The 10,820-nt window shown below is 46.0% G+C and overlaps 1 pseudogene; it reads right to left on the bottom strand.

Annotated features, from left to right (window-relative positions):
- Positions 1-7,488: 7,488 nt before the first annotated feature.
- LOC109776834 (GTP-binding nuclear protein Ran-3-like) lies at positions 7,489-8,072 on the bottom strand (annotated as a pseudogene).
- Positions 8,073-10,820: the final 2,748 nt, after the last annotated feature.

Below are 10,820 nucleotides of genomic sequence, written 5' to 3'. Positions count from 1 at the left end.
TATCATAAAAACCAAAGTTCAAAACGGTATAAAAAGTTCATACCATACCAAAACCAGAAACCATAAAAACCGTAAAATTGGTTCCGTTCGGTTTATTTTCGGTATGGTTTTTCAGTTCGGTTTCAAAACGCACAGAGTGGCGCACCGTCATCGCAAATCCGTGCCATCGTCGTCGTCCCTCCAGCAGCGGAACGACACCGGAGGGCCGCGGCAGCCTTGTTCGGCGGCTGCCTGCCGCTCGCGGAGGAGCCGCTCTGCCTACTGTTGCACGGTGCGGAGGGCCGCCGCGACCACTATTGATGTAGCCTTCGGAGCCCTGGCGGCAGCCTTGCCACGGCCAGTGTTGGCGTAGCAATCTCTAAGCGACGACTCCTCGCCGATTTTGATGAACTCGCCGAGGCGGCGGCGCCTCGTGGCCATAATTCGTGCAAACACGGCGAATTTCATTCAAATTCGGTCATAATTTACATAAAAACTAAAAAGCTAGAAAAACCTAAACCCAATAACCGACGACCACTTTGTAAGTGTGGCCGCCCTGCCCTACCACACCGTCGTCGCCGTCCCTCTAGCGTTGAAACGGCGTTGGAGGGTCGCGGCAGCCTTGTTCGGCGACTGCCTGCCGCTCGCGGAGGAGCCGCTCCACCTACTGCTACGCGGTGCGGAGGGCCGCCGCGACCACTGTCGATGTAGCCTGCGGAGCCCTATCGATGTAGCCTTTGGAGGGCCGCCGCGACCACTGAAGATGTAGCCTTCGGAGCCCTGGCAGCAGCCTTGCCGCGGGCGGTGTTGGCGTAGCAGTCTCTAAGTGGCACTCCTCGCCTATCTTGGCGAACTCGCCGTCAAAGCGGTCGCGGCGCCTCGCGGCTGTAATTCATGCAAACACGGTGAATTTCATTCAAATTCGGTCATAATTTACATAAAAACTAAAAGGCTAGGAAAACCTAAACCCAATAACCGACGACCACTTTGTACGCATGGCCGCCCTGCCCTACCACACCGTCGTCGCCATCCGTGCTGTTGTCGTCGTCCCTCTAGCGTCGAAACAGCGTCGGAGGGCCGCGGCAGCCTTGTTCGGTGACTGCCTGCCACTCGTGGAGGAGCAGCTCCGCCTACTGATATGCGGTGCGGAGGGCCGCCGCGACCACTATCGATGTAACCTGCGGAGCCCTATCGATGTATCCTTCGGAGGGCCGCCGCGACCACTGAAGATGTCGCCTTCGGAGCCCTGGCGGTAGCCTTGCCGCGGGCGGTGTTGGCGTAGCAGTCTCTAAGTGACCACTCCTCGCCAATCTTGGCGAACTCGCTGTCAAAGCAGCGGCTGCGCCTTGCGGCTGTATCCGTGGTGGTGATGGAGCGGACAAGGCCCCACGTTGTGGTCAGCTCGGGGTCGTTCAGGACCAATCCGGCGCCACGTCGGTTTTGGCGAACGGGGAGTTTCAGTCGGTGTTATGGCGGTCGTACCGCGGCTGCTTCCTCAACGCGTGCTCCTCTTCGGAGACGATGGCCCTGGAGCCTAAGGGACCGCCGACACCGCCGCCTCAGAGGTAGTGCAGGATGTGACTCCCGTGCCTTCGTGATTGCGAGCGGAAGCTCCTCCTTGACAGCGCAACGGTGGCAACGGGGCGGCGAGGTAGGCCCGTCAGTGCGAGTGTACCGGCTGCAGGGGGGCGCGACACCGGCTCGTCCTTGACCCAGCGTCCGATATGGACGCTGCGGTTGTGCGGGGGCGACGATGGCTCGTCCTTGACACGACGTCCGATCTTGATGCTGGAGTTGCGTTGGGGCGACGCCGGCTCGTACGTCTTTGACCCGCCGGAGGGGGGCCGCCGCCTCGCGCTTCACGCGGTGTCGTGGTTGGGACGACATCTCCTCCTTGACACGCGCTGGCGTTGGTGGCGAAGGGCCCATGTGACGAAGCGAATGCTCCGTCATTAAATCGATTTGACGGACGAATTCTTCGTCCATCACAGTGGCCTCTGAGATGAGGCGGGGCCTCTGTTGCGATGGCTAATGCAGTGGCTGCTCCTCCTCTTCGCCAAAGTAGAGGACGATCTACTCCTTGCGGAGGAGTTGGGCGTCGTGGCTGTCGAGGGGCCCAGAGAGCGAGGTTGATGACGCCAAGAACTACCGGACGAAGAATTTCCACTGCCATCACCTGTCGGCGCGAGAACCAGTACTTCGGCATTGCCGCTGGGCTCGGAACGGAGGAAGGGCTTGGGAAAGATGATGGTGAGGGGGGCGTGCTCAGGGGGAGTTCAGCTATGTGCATCGCCGGCGCACGACTTAAAAAGCCACAGCCAGGCCAGGCGAAGGGACAGTCAGCCCGCTTCAATGCAGCGCAGCGACGGGAGTTGATTTCTCAGGATGTGGCGTCTGCATTGAAGCGGCGATGCCCGAGATCACTTTCGTCAGCGCCACCCTCCCGTCCGGTCAACTCGCAGCAATCAATGATGGCCACTGCATGTCTGTGCCGGCATGAATGCGGCGCCGGCAAGCGGCGTCGGCGTTCGGGTGGGGTTTTTGTGGGCCAGGGCAGCGGTTCGGACCCCGCACCCCACACCCCCCCCCTCCCCCAACACACAGACACACAGACATATGCATACTTCTCCCGGTTTGCGGGAAAAAACATGTCCGGAGCGGTAAGCGGACCGATACATAACAACGCTGGATGGCAGAATACATGTGAACCGCGTGGTCCACACGGTTTGAGGGTCAGCCTTGGAGATGCCCTTATTCTTGTGTACTTCCTTTTCTTTTCTTTTTTGTGGGGAAGTAAGCTTATTCTAATCTATGTATTCAGCTGATGAATTGTCTTTCTGATAAAGATCTGAATGCTCGCTATAGTTCATTTCATTTTGCTGAATGAACAATGGGAAAGAAACTCTCCCGGGCTACACACCGGGGATGCACACGGCATGTCAAATGGGATATTTATGTCTTGTAATTTCTGCGTCGAAGTATATTGAGTGTATTTGTTTCTATTAGTCTGATCTTTTGGCTTATTTAGTTGTGTCTGAAAGGTGATGGGATGGGAGTGAAAATCCAATTCGTTGACCAGGCTCATTTGCACCCGGTCAGAAAAAAATCAAAACAAATACTAAAAAGAATTCAAAAAAATCCATTTTGGACATCTAAGCAGCTCTCATAAAAAAACAAATCAGATCAGAACAGTGTGTGAACAGTAAACATTTTTACAGACCCTGGATTTGTCTTTTTTTCTGAGAGTTGATCGGATGTCCAAATGAGTTGAAATTTGGAGCGCACCTCACGTATAAACTTATCTAGCACACAAATTTTTTTTGGAATTTGTTTTGATATTTTTTGTCGGGGGAGGGGAGGGAGAGGGGTGCAGATGAGCTCGGGAGCACAAACACCGCACTCGGATGAATGCCTATGTTTCATACTGTAGTGCAGGTGAGTGACCTCGAAAGGGGGAGTTGTTGCGTGACCGGCTAGCTGCCGTGCGCACAATGCCACATTTAGTGGACTCAATAATGCTCCAAGTTGCACCCCCTTGCCTTGTCCATGAGACGATTCGAAGGCCCTTTCGCTACGCAGCAGAGGCTGTCTCACTCGGCCCAGCAGAATCATCCAGATCCAGTACACCACAACATCACTACTTGGAAACTGCTTATAAATGGGACGGGCGACGTCTCGACCCTGCACTGTTATTTTGTTCAAGACCAGTGGCGGATGAAAAATGACGACCACCACAACTAGAAGGTCACCAGTGGTGGGTAAATGTAGCCAACTGACACTCGTAATTTTTTACAAGATTAGAGGTGAGATGAAAACATGCTTGTCTGCCACTGGTTTGCAACGTATCAATGGCGGACAGTTGAAGTGCCCACCACAGCTATATTTCACTAATCGTGTAAAATAAAAATCAAAGTTAGCAGTGACAGGTGCATCATAGGGCCCACGACAGCCAAATTGATTTAATTTTTAAAAAATTGGCATATTAGCTAAGAATAGTCACAAGTTTGAGCATGTGACATTCAATGGTGTATTTTTAAAATAGAAAAAACTAAAAGAGAAATGATGTAAAAAAAGTTCTCTATAAAATTCGACGGTTTCCGTTCGAAACGCTGATACTTCGCGACAAATTGTTCAGTTTCTACACGAAGTGCATCTAGTTTTTTCCGTAACATTCATAAATTTTTACCACACCTTATAGGGGTGATATAATGACACCATGCCAATTTTTAATATTTTGAAATCTTATTCGCATATTTTCTTAAATCCAAAATACTTTTTTTTTGGAACCGACAGGAGCATTGCCTTTTCTTATAGAAGGAGAGCAGAAAATGCTATTTACAGAGGGGCGCACATTGATCTTGCAGAGCCGAATTGTTGGACTTGATCGACCTTAAACACTTAGGGAACGTGGCAAAAAACCCAAAAACCGGTAAAAACTAAGAACAGGCTCAGCTGATACCGACAAATGGCAATACCTCAACGAAAGCCAAGTCACGGCTGAGAATGCTAAAGACAGACCTTGAAATCCTTAAGTTTAGGGTGTCTCCTGAGAATTCCTCTTGTCTAGAGGAACTTATTCCATCCCTATGTTTGTAAAACACTTACGAGTTTTTTTTTATTTTGGCTACCTCCTACTGGCTTGGTCCTCTGACCATGTAAATAAAATGTAATCAGTACCTTTTGGTTAATGAAACAACAGTAGGTGCCTCTCTTGCTGTTTTAACCGTTCAAAAAAAAGGCCATGCCATGCTGCGTTATGGCATCGAAGGCGTTAAGGCAACCTCGCGGTGTGTCATTTGTTGCCCGGTGAAAACTCATTTGTTTCTCTCTTTCCTGATAGCCCAAAAGAGTGTAGATGATCCTACCGCTACATCCCTGCCGCACTTGTGTTGACTCGTTTGCAATCATTTTGTATTAAAACTTATTTAATGCATTAAAATTGCCTTGGTTAGAAATTTATTTAATGCATTAAAATTATCATATTAACAAAGAATAGTCCAAAATTTGAGCATGATTCTTTCAATGAGTATATTCAACATGGACAAAAATTAAAGGGAAATGATGTAAAAATAGTTAACCATGAAAATGATTTCCGTTTGAAACCCTCATACTTTGCGAGAGACTGTTTAATTTCTACACGAAGTGCATCAGGTTTTTCTGGTAGCATTATCAAAATTTACCACACCCTATAATGACATCATGCCAAGTTTCAATATTTTCATACCTCATTTGCACATTTTTTAAATCCAAGAGAATTTTGATCATTTCCATGGCTACAAAATCATTTAATGCTTTAAAAGTGTCATATTAACTTAGAATGGTCCCAAATTTGAGCATGTGAATTTCAATGATATATATTCAACAACGAAATTTAAAAGGGAAAATGGCATAAAAAATTCTCTATGAAAGTCAACAATTTCCGTTTTAAACCCTATTCTTCGAAAGAGACTGTTTAGTTTTTACATGAAGTGCATCAAGTTTTTCCACAATAACCACATTTTTTATCAGGACTAAGAAAACGTTCTTAGTGTATGGAAGTGATGAAGAGATCATTGCAAAGGATTACATCGATGCAAGCTTCATGACTGATCCACATGACTTTAGATAAAAATCAGGATTTCTGTTTATGCTAGATGCTAGCATAGTTAGCTTGAAAAGTTCTTAAAGTACTATAGCGGATTCTACAATAGAGGCAAAATATATGGTCGCTTCAAAAGCATTCAAAGAGGGCTATCGGGTCAAGAATTTCATCACCGAGCTTGGTGTGGTTCCAAGTGTGTTGGACCCAATGAAGCTCAACTGCAACAATAGTGGCGCCCTAGCTTAGACAAAGGAACCATGGTCTCAAAAAGGTCCAAACATATTGAACACCAATTTTCACATGATTCAAGATTTTGTGGATCGTGGAGACGTGGAGATTTGCAAGTTTCATAAGGACCTAAATTTCTCAGATCCGTTGATGATGCCTTTACCACGAGCAAAGCATGAGCAGCACCAGGAGGCCATTGATGTAAGAGAACTTTTGTAACTAGATTACTGACTCTAGTGCTAGTCGAAGACTGTTGGGAATATGCCCTAGAGGCAGTAATAAACGTATTATCATATTTTTATATTCATAATTAAAGTTATGTTTCTGTGTTGTAATTGTATTGGTTCTTGAATATGAGATTTAGAGAAAAACCAATTACATGTGTGGGAACATAAACACCAATTTGATCCCTACTCATGCCTCTAAGACTAGCTCATGTGTTGATGATGATCTTGTTTTTCTAATCATGAGAATTATTATAGTAACAAGAATGTTATCAATAATGAGAACACAATGTTACCAGAACAATAGTGTTGGATAGACCAAACTTACGAATTACTGAGAGATAGTATCGTTGTTATATTATCGGTATTTTCATATAAAGTGTCAACGTTACTTAGTTCCTTGGACCATAAGGATATCTTGTGCCAACATACCGGATGGTTACCTTGGCGTTACCGAATGTCACTTCATACTAGATGTGAATAAAAGTAACTGACGAGTATACCAAAAACGTATGTCTTGGTACCGATAGTTCAAGACTGGGATTCGCCCCTCTGGCAATGGAGAGATACTCTCTGGGACAAGTGTTACGGTATCATTATCATCTGGCGAGACACATGTGATTAAGATTACAAGGATGCCAGAATAGTATATGAGTAAAGAGAACAAAACCGGTAACGGAGATAACATGTAAACGATCAAGGAGTAGATCACGGGGATACTGATAATATCTCACCTTTGTTTTGTAAATATCATGAAGCAAAGGGAACGGTATTCGGGAACAAAAGGTTTGCTCGAGAACTTTGTAAATATGTGGAAATTAACAAGGGTGTCCAGATCCCATTGTTATCTATTGACCGTAAAATATTAACCTGTAGGGTCACACACTTAACGACTAGCAATATTTATGGGACTCGGACATCAAAGTAGAATAAGATAATGGGCACCAGATGTGTTCTAGGAAGTCCCTGAAGTGTTTGATATAGCAGGAGAGTCTCGGAGTTCCCAAGAATGTCCCTGGTCATGGAAGATCCTACTAGGTACCGGAAGGATTTAGAAAGTTCTAGAGCATTCTGAAGGGTTTTAGTGGGCTCATTATCCTTGACTAGGCCAATGGGTGATGCCCACAAGGATTGTCTTGGGGGACAAGTCAAGGAAGAGATGTCCCCCCTTGCTAACCCGCGCCCCGTCTCTCTCTCTCTCTCTTCTCCATTTATTATGGAGAACAGAGCAGTCATGGCAGAAACAATGTTGGAGGCAACGCTTCAATACCAATCTAGCCAGCAGAAATCACAACTACAATCCCATTCCCCTTCTCCAAGGTATAGTAGTCTTGTTTGATGGTATTAGACCAGATAACTACACATAGTGGCAAGGAGGTGACCCATGAAATATTCCTTGAAATTGGTAGTGTCCTATTGCATAATTCAGAAGCAAAGACTGTTTCAACAGAGGAACTACAATCCTTCAGAGTAGTGCATTGTTCACTCACTGTTGCTACCGGGCGAGCTCGACAGTTACATCCGCAGGGAGGACGGCCGTCTCCTTGACGAACCAGAGGGTCATGTCCCTGCAATTGCAGCCATATACCATGCTGTCTTAATTGTTGATTGTTCAGAATCAACATATAACTTCTTTTTGTTGGAAGGATATTCTGTGTAGCATTGAAACGGTTGTTATAGAGGTGGTGCGATGCGGCAGAAATTAGTTACCCTGAGAGCTTCCTTGCAAGGTAGAGGAAGGTTTCTCGAAGTTGTAGTTGCTCTTGGCACATATCTCGTAGTACTGGAGGTTCTTCTTCCTGTGGAAGGTCACCATCTTGGCCTTCACCTGCCAGTTCTTCACGTCCGCCTTCTTGCCACACAGGACGATCAGGATGTTCTCGCACCCTGATTGCAACAAAGGATAATTCAAGAGAGGTGTCAGATCAATTTAGGACAACTGAATGAATAGGAGCTAGGTGGAGATTGAAGATATTCTAGGGGGGCATACTCTACATGCAGATGTCTCTATGCCATGTGGGAACATCCTTGTAGGTTAGTCGGGAGGTGACATCGAACATGATGATTGATGATTCGCACTGGCCATGGATGCTGAAAAACAGTAGGAAAAAGTAAGAATCCAGTGTCAATGCGCACCAGCCAAAAAAAGGTGGCAACACAATATTTTTTAAACGACAACACAAGATATGTGGCTTTGCTGGAAATGACAAACTCATGACAATTAACAAGAGAGCCTATAGTCTTACTCCTATAGTTGCTGCACGTAATCTAGGCAAACTCTCTAAGCTGCTGCAAAGCACTACCTGATGCTTACAGTAATCAGTAAGCTCATTGTTCTTGAAAAAGGCCAAAAAGTTAATTCTCAATAAGCAAGCAGACAAACTCCAAATGTCCTCTAAACGCCAAGGCACATGGCTCATCCGTTTAAACTCTGAACTTACTGGTATGCAAAATCATGAGTGCAGTAAGATATCATCCAAAACTCGGAATCAAGAACTTGGGCTAGTAGCCTATTACATGTTTTTCACAACTAATACAGGTGATCAATTGGATATCGTATCAGATGAATAAGATGATATTAGTAATGTCGACAAACCAAGCCTGTAGTAGTAATCATTTTCAATTTCAGTATAACCAACAAGTTGATTGTTCATAGGTTAGGAATTTGGAAGCCCCGTCAACTTTGGAGGGACTGAAAGACTAGTGAAAGTCTGTAACATCTGAACCATGATCGAATGTAGATAGCATCATCTAATCACAGCCATTTGTTGTTGTCGTACTCCTATGCTAACTTGATATGATGCCTTGCCCCTTCTCCTCTAGGACACCAACGCGAGATACATCTCCTGGCCAAGTGAACAAAGATTCATCACATGAGTTTCAGCCTAGAAAAATAAGATTAGTACGGCTTAACCAGATCGGAGCACCAATATTTGATCGACAGTTTAGCTAAACCCAAAATATTCATAAGAATCCTAGGAAACAACAGGTGGATGCTAGCATGACAGATTAGTACCAGATCTTGTGTTTTATTTCGAAGATGCGAATCATCAAGTATCTAGCATCAAGAAAGATTAAATAAAATAGTATAAATGTGTTATGCCTTTAACCAGTAAGCAAATGCAAGTACACAAGGATGGCAGATATGTAGAAACATAAAACATGAGACTTAAAAATATTCAGATAGAAGTGAAGGAGTCTAGCACCATTTTCCAATAGTAGTGAAGGATTCTAGCAATGATCGGCATTAAGAAGTCACCTAGCAAGTTACTGGCCAGCACCATCGACCTGTGTTTCAATTAGCATGAAGGTTATTTCAATTAGCATCCCAAGGCTTGCCAAGTACAGAAACGAAATACCATTACAAGCACCAGGTCACCACATTCAGGATTTTTTTTTACAAACAACAGTACACATCAAACCTGAATCACAACACGACATCCGCTAGCAACAATGGATTGAATAGCACTTGAGGGAAGAACATGGTAATGCAGACATAAAAAAGAGGCCAAGACATGGAATAGATTGACCGCGTGCCCTACTGGGACGAACTGATCATCCTCAACCCAGCCATGGCAAGACCATACTCGTGTATCCCGTGGTGGTGGAGTACAGTAGCCTAGGCGGCGGAGCAGGGAAAGGAGCACAACATACCAACGCGGCCGCCGATGACGAACACACCATGGACTACTCGAGCTCCTTGTCCTTCCCTTCGACACCACACGCTGAGGCAGGACGACGACGGCACCGGCTGCTGGACCTCCTCGTCGCCCTCTCCGGTGCCGCGCACCGTGGGGAGAGGACGACGACAGCTCCCACACGAGCTGACTCAGGTGAGAAGTGCGTCTCGGGAGGGGCCCTTCCTCCGGTGGCAAGCGTGGCAAAGCCGGAGAATCTGGGATGGGAGCCGGCGGCGGCGGAAGAGAGGCGGCGTGGGAAAGAGGGACGGAAGTTTCCTTTTCTCTGGCAATTTTCATCGAGGAAAGGCTTCACGGAGGGAGGTGTTGCCTGAGGAAGTTTCCTTTTCTCTCCCTCTTTCTTTCTTAGACTACCCACAATAGGAGTAACATAGGTAGTAACATCACACATATCTAGATAATATAGATGATGTGGCAAGCAATAAATGAAGAAAGAGAGGCATGTGGTAACATAGCTAGTTACTACTAATGTGAGTAACATCACACATATCAAGACAAGATGAGTCTATAGCCTAATAAATGAAGTGTTGTATGTTACCACACATATGTTACTCCCCACTATAGAGGTAGTAACATAGAGTATTAACATGGGCATGTTACTACACTATGTTATTACCCATTGTGGCTAGTCTTAGCGACGAAGCAAGGTGGGGCTGGGAAGGACGCTTCATGCGGTGGACCAACCCTTGTGCTCGCTCTCCAATCAACGAGACAGTAAAATCAAACAGTAAAATGACGTGGCTAGTGCGAGCGAGCGCCTCTTCCGCGACTCTTATTGTGTGTCATTGGAGTTCCATATAGGAGGTGTTTGTTTCAGCCTTTTTTGTAATTTGTTTACATCGTGATTTCGAATCCTTACAAGTGTTTGGTTAATCTATGCCGTAATCATATGCCTAATAAATAAATCCCACTTCTCTTCACAAACTATTCCGCACACCCTTCATCGTTATTGTATTGTGTTACCTAACTAAGCTTTCTCCTCTTCCGTGATCTATGTTCAGAGCTTATCTCCCACGATCCTCCGCCTCCATGAACTATCCACGCCCATCAATGCCGGCAAGGATGGCTGGGAGGACGACCCCTTCTTGCCCATCATCCGAAGAATTCTAC

This window comes from Aegilops tauschii, chromosome 4 (genome assembly GCF_002575655.3).
Source record: "Aegilops tauschii subsp. strangulata cultivar AL8/78 chromosome 4, Aet v6.0, whole genome shotgun sequence".
In the NCBI taxonomy this organism is placed as follows: domain Eukaryota; kingdom Viridiplantae; phylum Streptophyta; class Magnoliopsida; order Poales; family Poaceae; genus Aegilops; species Aegilops tauschii.
Note: the sequence above shows the minus strand (reverse complement) of the source record. Positions and strands in the feature narration are given on the sequence as shown.